The 8,908-nt window shown below is 42.0% G+C and overlaps 1 protein-coding gene across 7 annotated transcripts in view; it reads right to left on the bottom strand.

Moving 5' to 3' along the window:
* Nucleotides 1-8,908, bottom strand: part of LOC111167216 (uncharacterized) — a 538,796-nt gene that overhangs the window by 462,785 nt on the left and 67,103 nt on the right. For 3 of the 7 annotated variants that reach the window (XR_016391420.1, XR_016391421.1, XM_089904832.1), the window contains exon 3: nt 8,762-8,902. The exons of 3 other annotated variants lie outside the window; for them this stretch is intronic. The gene's annotated coding sequence lies outside the window, so the exon portion shown is untranslated. Of the gene's footprint in view, nt 1-7,837; nt 8,903-8,908 lie in introns of those variants that run through there. One more of the 7 variants, XR_016391427.1, reaches the window with a different exon arrangement.

The raw sequence follows: 8,908 nt of genomic DNA on the forward strand, positions 1-8,908 counted from the left end.
GAATATTACTCAGCCATAAAAAGAAACAAAATTGAGTTATTTGTAGTGAGGTGGATGGACCTAGAGTCTGTCATACAGAGTGAAGTAAGTTAGAAAGAGAGAGACAAATACCATATGCTAACATATATATATGGAATGTAAGGGAAAAAAATGTCAAGAAGAACCTAGGGGCAAGAGACGGGAATAAAGACACAGACCTACTAGAGAATGGACTTGAGGATATGGGGAGGGGAAGGGGAAGCTGGGACGAAGTGAGAGAGTGGCATGGACATATATACAGTACCAAACGTAAAACAGATAGCTAGTGGGAAGCAGCTGCATAGCACAGGGAGATCAACTCAGTGCTTTGTGACCACCTAGAGGGGTGGGATAGGGAGGGTGGGAGGGAGGGAGACGCAAGAGGGAAGAAATATGTGAACATATGTATATGTATAACTGATTCACTTTGTTATAAAGCAGAAACTAACACTCCATTGTAAAGCAATTATACTCCAATAAAGATGTAAAAAAAAAAAAGAAGACACTGATGAAAGAAATTAAAGATGACACCAACAGATGGAGAGATATACCATGTTCTTGGATTGGAAGAATCAATACTGTGAAAATGACTATACTACCCAAAGCAATCTACAGATTCAATGCAATCCCTGTCAAATTACCAATGGTTGGGTTTCCCTGGTGGCACAGTGGTTGAGAGTCCGCCTGCCGATACAGGGGACATAGGTTTGTGCCCCATTCCGGGAAGATCCCACATGCCGCGGAGCGGCTGGGCCCGTGAGCCATGGCCGCTGAGCATGCGCGTCTGGAGCCTGTGCTCCGCAACGGGAGAGGCCACAACAGTGAGAGGCCCGCGTACCACAAAAAAATTACCAATGGCATTTTTTATGGAACTAGAACAAATCATCTCAAAATCTGCATGGAGACACAAAAGACCCCGAAGAGCCAAAGCAGTGTTGAGGGAAAAAAACAGAGCTGGGGGAATCAAACTCCCTAACTTCATACTATACTACAAAGCTACAGTAATCAAGGCAATATGGTACTGGCACAAAAAAAGAAACATAGATCAATGGAACAAGATAGAAAGCCCAGAGATTAACCCACGCACCTATGGTCAACTAATCTATGACAAAGAAGGCAAGGATATACAATGGAGAAAAGACAGTCTCTTCATTAAGTGGTGCTAGGAAAACAGGACAGCTACATGTAAAAGAGTGAAATTAGAACACTCCCTAACAGCATACACAAAAATAAACTCAGATTAGATTTGAGACCTAAATATAAGACTGGACACTATAAAACTCTTAGAGGAAAACATAGGAAGAACACTCTTTGACATAAATCACAGCAAGATCTTTTTTGATCCACCTCCTAGAGTAATGGAAAGAAAAACAAAAATAAACAAATGGGACCTAATGAAACTTCAAAGCTTTTGCACAGCAAAAGAAACCATAAACAAGATGAAAAGACAGCCCTCAGAATGGGAGAAAATATTTGCTAATGAATCAACGGACAAAGGATTAATCTCCAAAATATATAAACAGCTCATGCAGCTCAATATTAAAGAAACAACCCAATCCAAAAATGGGCAGAAGACCTAAATAGACATTTCTCCAAAGAGGACATACAGATGGCCAAGAAGCACATGAAAAGCTGCTCAACATCACTAATTATTAGAGAAATGCAAATCAAAACTACAATGAGGTATCACCTCACACCAGTTAGAATGGGCATCATCAGAATATCTACAAACAACAAATGCTGGAGAGGGTGTGGAGAAAAGGGAACCCTCTTGCACTGTTGGTGGGAATGTAAACTGATACAGCCACTATGGAGAACAGTATGGAGGTTCTTTAAAAAACTAAAAATAGAATTATCATATGATCCAGCAATCCCACTACTGGGCATATACCCAGAGAAAACCAGAATTCAAAAAGACACATGCACCCCAATGTTCATTGCAGCACTATTTACAATAGCCAGGTCATGGAAGCAACCTAAATGCCCATCGACAGACGAATGGATAAAGAAGTTGTGGTACATATACACAATGCAATATTACTCAGCCATAAAAAGGAACGAAACTGAGTCATCTGTTGAGACGTGGATGGACCTAGAGACTGTCATACAGAGTGAAGTTAAGTCAGAAAGAGAAAAACAAATATCGTATATTAACGCATGTATGTGGAACCTAGAAAAATGGTACAGATGAACCTGTTTGCAGGGCAGAAGTTGAGACAGATGTAGAGAACAAACGTATGGACACCAAGGGGGGAAAACCACAGTGGGGTGAGGATGGTGGTGTGCTGAATTGGGCGATTGGGATTGACATGTATACAGTGATGTGTATAAAATTGATGACTAATAAGAACCTGCAGTATAAAAAAACAAACAAACAAAAAAACAACTAATACTAAACTTTCTTTGGGTTATTTGTATGGAAATATGTTAATATAAATGTTTCAGACATTACATGAAATTTCTAAAAATCTTACACATTCTGGTATAATGTTATAAGTCATAATTCTAGTTATTACTTTAAAATGTATATCTCAGAAATAAGTAAAAAAAAGATTATTTCAAAATAAAAAACAAAGTATTATGCTTGGATTAAATTTCTTTCAACCAATGGGAACTTTAAAGGACTTTAGAATAATTAGAAATATTTTGCTAACACGTTGTTGAGAATATATGTTCCTAGTCAGTAGAAATAACTTGGGAAATAAGTAAACTTTACTTCTGCATAATAAAAATACTTAGTATTCAAAGACACTGGATTTGCTAAGGAGTTTGAAAGAAGAAATATTGCCTTACAGAAAAAATACCCTTGATTATTTTTTACTATTTTTTTTTAATGCCAAGGATAGCTATATTGCTGGTACAACTACCTGCTTTAAAATATTTTTCAGGGCTTCCCTGGTGGTGCAGTGGTTGAGAGTCCGCCTGCCGATGCAGGGGACACGGGTTCGTGCCCCGGTCCGGGAGGATCCCACATGCCATGGGGCGGCTGGGCCCGTGACCCATGGCCGCTGAGCCTGCACGTCCGGAGCCTGTGCTCCGCAACGGGAGAGGCCACAACAGTGAGAGGCCCGCGTACCGAAAAAAAAAAAAAAAAAAATTTCAGAGCCCAACTGTTTTATCTGATTCAGCTGATTTTTAAATGGATGTGTGTATGTGTGTGTATGACACACATATTATTCAAGTTCAAATAGCTTTACATTAATGATTGTTGCACAGCTTGTTCTGACCACAAAATCCTGAGGCACATTAATTTTGAGTGCCTCGTCAGGTAGAGTTCAAACAGCCCAGATAGCTAACTGGAGCAACACCGGGAGGGATCTTTAAGCAATAAAAGTTATGTTAGAGAGATCGGTCTCTCCGTAGCTTCTAGACACTGTTCTAAGTTGCCAAGTCTCCCACACTACGGGGCTAGTGACAAGCCTTGGTATGAGGAAGACATTAATTCAGCTCAGCGCTTCTCCACTGGGGGTTATTTTGTCCCCTGGGGACACCAGGCAACATCTGGAGACATTTTTGGTCACCACCACTGGGGCATGGGTGCTACTATCATCTAGTGGCTGGAGGCCAGGGATGCTGCTCTGCACCCTCCAGTGCGCAGGACGGCCCCCCGCAGAGAACGGTCCAGCTCTGACTGTCCATAGTGTGGAAGAAGCTACGAACCGCTGACCTAGGCTGTTGTCAAACACCCCCTTTGACAGAAGGGGCTTAGCATAGTTTGGTTCCCCTGGTTTACCCACAAAGTGGGTAGATTCCCACTTTGTAGATTCAGAAAGAGATTCCAAGGGACTCAAGGGGGAACAGGGAGTGATCTGAAGAAATACTGTAGAAGTATCCTAAAAGGATATTTTTTTTTCTTTGCGTTACGCGGGCCTCTCACTGCTGTGGCCTCTCCCGCTGCGGAGCACAGGCTCCGGGCGCGCAGGCTCAGCGGCCATGGCTCACAGGCCCAGCCGCTCCGATCCTCCCGGACCGGGGCACGAACCCATGTCCCCTGCATCGGCAGGCGGACTCTCAACCACTGTGCCACCAGGGAAGCCCAGGATATTATTTTTGATCATACTTTCAAAAACTATGTTTTTATGATTATTGAAAATTATTCTCCGGCATGTACAGAGTAATGGGCAACATGATCTCATGGACTTTGAGTGCAATGATGCCACGGCCTCGCAATATTCAGTCTACAGTCAGAGTGATGCAGCTCTCAAGGGAGGTTAAAAAAGTTTCTCACATTTGAAAATACCATACATTTCATGAGCCAGAGGTCATGTGGTAGGGAGCTGGGCTGCTATAGAGGTAGAGGCAGAGAGAACTCTGAAAAGAAGACACAGGAAAATGAGGGGGAGACATTGGTGTGCACTTTCCAAAGAGCTGTGGAATGTGAACCTGGAGAACAAATCCTGCGAGCGAGGGCCTGTGCTGCCCTCCATTCACAGAGCAGCTACGCCTTCCAGGTAGGCAATACTCTCTTGCATCTTGTTATCCCCGCAAGACGGTTCCCTCTTGATGGGTTTTAAGAAAAACACACGTGTGGCAAATTCTGATTTAGGGGTAAAACAAGTGAATTCATTATTTATTTGTCAATAAGTAGAATTTTTAAAAATCTATTAACTTTCCCATTTTCAGGCAACCTCAGCTCTTTTTACTTCATCCAAAATGATGAATTATGCTACCTCTACTTGATTTCTAAAAGTTGTATGAAATAATAGGTTTTTTAACCCATAGCTACTTTTATTTTTTTTTAATTTTTTAATTTTTTGGCTGCACTGCGCGGCATGCGGATCTTAGTTCCCTGACTAGGGATCAAATCCTCACCCCCTGCAGTGGAAGCTCGGAGTCTTAACCACTGGACCACCAGGGAAGTCCCGACCCATAGCTACTTTTTAAATTCATTTATTTCTTATAATACTACCATTCTTGCATTAAATATCCGAACCTATATATCAAACTTCAAGGTCTGTAACTTGGAACACATTACATCTCAGATATTTCAATGGAATGAATATCGTGTTTCAGATCACGGAGAACCACAGGGGTTAAACCCAGTCAAGAACCTTAGGGGAAAACCAAAACCAATACAGAAACTGCCCTGTAAATATTTCAAACCTGAAGACCAAACGCAGGTACAAACAAGGCAGGAAATTTGGGGCCAGAGATTCAAGATGTGGTTGAGAAAATTCCAGAGGAAAAGAACTGGTGTAGAGGAGGAATCATCCGGGGTAACTGACCTTTTTTTATCTTTATTTTTTAATTTTTTTTTATTGGAGCATAGTTGCTTTACAATGTTATGTTAGTTTCTACTGTAGAGCAAAGTGAATCGGCTATACGTATAAATATATCCCCTCTTTTTTGGATTTCCTTCCCATTTAGGTCACTGCATAACTGACTTTCATCGATAGAAGCCTGCACATTTGAAGTTCATCTTTGTTTTTGTTTTGTTTTGTTTTGTTTTTCGGCGGTACGCGGGCCTCTCAGCGCCGGGGCCTCTCCCATTGCAGAGCACAGGCTCCGGACGCGCAGACTCAGCGGCCGTGGCTCACGGGCCCAGCCGCTCCGCGGCATGTGGGATCCTCCCGGACCGGGACACGAACCCGTGTCCCCTGCATCGGCAGGCGGACTCTCAACCACTGCGCCACCAGGGAAGCCCTGAAGTTCATCTTTATGGGCGAGAAGCTGCAAGACCCATAGGAGAGGTGGCTGATGGCCAGAGGGGAAGCGGGCAGATCTGGTCCAGCCAGGACTATGACTCGCCATGTGTTACCATGTTTGCTTAGTAATGAGTCCCCTCGGCATCCACACAACATTCGTTCGATAGCTGTTTATTGAAGCCACCTGCAGGAGAGCTCCTGTACAAGCCATCAGTTGCCTTCTAGTCTCTGACACACCTTTTTCCTACCCTGCAAATACTAATGGCAGTTACTAGTCACCGAACGCTCACAAGCACTAGACCAATGCTCATGACCGTATGATGCAGACATTGCTACTTCCTAATCACACTCGCAGAAACAAGGTTGAGAAACAAACGTGGCCCGAATCACAGAGCTATTAGAAAATGCAGCCAGGCCTGGAAAGGTGACTCCTGCGATTTCTCACTTCCCACTGAAATACCTTTGCGCAAAAGAAAGACAATCTCTCTCTCTACCACTGAAAGCTATCTGACCACGCCTGTCCTCAGAAGACACAAGAAGAACCTCCACTCACGATAAACATAATGGAGGTAAGCAAGAAAAACCAGTAAGTAGCTACCTAAAGCCAAATCAAGCTATGTGGAGACCATGGATAATATAATAAGTGGGTACATCTAGAAAATATATTCCCTAAATATCTATGCCCGTGAACTATTTTTTGAATGGAGGAGGAAAACTATCTTAATACAGATAACCATGTGCATATTCTTCTGTGTTTGAGGGAAGAAATGTATTTCACGCATGCAACATAATATCCTTAGTTGGCAGAGAACCACTCATCCTTGTTAAGGACAGAGTTTAGCCTCATGGATAGAATTACGAAGTCTGCTTCTAGTTTACCACACTGCCCCATGCATTATTAATTTGCAGAATTTCACATGATTGAAACAGAATATCTCAGTTGATTGTCAACTGCCTCAGAGTTTGAGGGTCAGCCAGAAGTCTCTTTGTTTAACAGGAGGAGTGTCTTCTTGTTTAGTATCTCCACTTGAAGACACTGCATCTGCTTCAAGGGGGAAACCAATTACACTCCTCCGGTCACTTGAGAAGTTATATGTAAAAACAGGAATTAACTGACTACTTAGATCCAATTTAATTTTTTTTGCTCAGGAGCTGGTATTCTGGAGAGTTAGCTGGCTGGTCTTCGGCTTAATTCGAATTCTGAGAATTCCTGCGCGCAAGTCATATATCAAAGGACCTTGCTGACCCACTGTATTACCCGTAGTTCAGAGTCAACTACAATTATTCCGCTAGGTAGAAATACCGTGAGGAAGCAGGCTGAGGGCCTGGTGTGCTGTTCCAGTCCCCTCCCATTGACTAGTCTTTCTACAGCATCAGGGCTTGTGACACCCAAATACAAAGTAGAATTAACAAGGCAAAGAAATGAGAGAGAGGACCAACTTGCACACTCTCAGGATGGAAAGGATATGGTAAGTATATAAAATGTCTCCAGAAAGAGGAAATACACAGAGAAGAGAGGGCTGAGGTGGGACTTTGGGATTTTCCTGAGTTGGAATTCAGAATGGTGTAGAGATTGTAAGGACTCACTTCCTGCAGAACAAAATGAGTGGGAGCCCCACACCCACACCCGAGCCAACAAAACGTGTGTGTTCTAAAGGTGGCAGACCTCACTGCAATTTTAAAAATAAAAGTTCTTTTTAAAGTGCTTCAAAAGAACAAAGTCAGACTGGCTCAAAACTCTCCCCACCATGTTAAGTACCAAAGACATTAGACCCAAGTTAATGAGCTCTTGAGGAAACAGCTCATGATCTGAGAATTTTCTGCCCATCTCACTTGTCATTCAGGGAACGGGAACAATGAAAGATCATTTTAGGACGTGCAGGGACTGAGAGTATATTATCCGTGAGAAGTAAATTACACTAACCTCCCTCGTATAAATAAACTGGAAGTCAGGAATATAACAGTTGATATGGAAATAGTTGTGGCAAAGTCAAAAAGCTTGTAACAGGAAAAACTCCAACACACATGCTATTTATATGGTCGTAACACTTAATAAAAGTGTACAAATAATGCTTGAAAATCAAGGTAAAAGATCATTTAAAGAGAATCCAGATGCAAAATTCTACAAGAAGCAAATGATAACTAACAACTGGGAAGACTGAGGAAACACAGGAACACTGAAAAGTAAAATTTTATTAATCCTGGTGACAAATGAAGACAAGGGGATTAAAGTGTATTCTTTAAAATATAAGGGTAACCTTCAGTAGAAAGATCACAAGAATCACATGCATTCTAGAATTCTAGGGAAAGAACAACAACAACAAGAGTATATGTAGGGGAATGGGAACATAAACACACACACAAGAAACTATAATAGTCAAAACAATATATGCAAAAAGACAGAATTAAGATTGCACACATAAGCTTAAAGACTCCAAAGTTCACCTACTGAAAAGTCACAGACGAAGTGAGAGAGTGGCATGGACATATATACGCTACCAAATGTAAAACAGATAGCTAGTGGGAAGCAGCCGCACAGCACAGGGATATCAGCTCGGTGCATTGTGACCACCTAGTGGGGTGGGATAGGGAGGGTGGGAGGGAGACACAAGAGGGAGGAGACATGGGGATGTACGTATATGTATAGCTGATTCACCTTGTTATACAGCAGAAACTAACACACCACTGTAAAGCAATTATACTCCAATAAAGATGTTAAAAAATAAAAAATATAAAAATAAAAGTCACAGATAAGAAAATATACAGATACAAAATTTCCTACTTTACCTAAGAGGCAAATAAAGGTAAAACTAATGATAACAAAAGAATAATAATGCTAGAATAAATTACCATGAAAAAAAATCTCAAGAATGTGATGAACATATAAAACTATAAATTGTAACCAAAAAGTAACTGGGAAAAATATATGTTTGAAAATACCCTTGAAATTTTTAACAACAACAACAACAAAAGTAACATGCGATACGCACCATCATACGTTAAGGGTACTATCCAGGTGCAACAATTATAATAATGGGTTTTTTTTTTTGTGTGTGTGTGTGTGTGTGTGTGTGTTTTGCAGTACGCGGGCCTCTCACCGTTGTGGCCTCTCCCATTGCGGAGCACAGGCTCCGGAAGCGCAGGCTCCGCGGCATGTCGGATCTTCCCGGACCACGGCACGAACCCACGTCCCCTGCATCAGCAGGCAGACTCTCAACCACTGCGGCACCAGGGAAGCCCTATAA

This window comes from Delphinapterus leucas, chromosome X, assembly GCF_059928025.1.
Source record: "Delphinapterus leucas isolate spDelLeu-1000000601 "Yukka" chromosome X, BTC_Dleu_Yukka2, whole genome shotgun sequence".
NCBI classification, from domain to species: domain Eukaryota; kingdom Metazoa; phylum Chordata; class Mammalia; order Artiodactyla; family Monodontidae; genus Delphinapterus; species Delphinapterus leucas.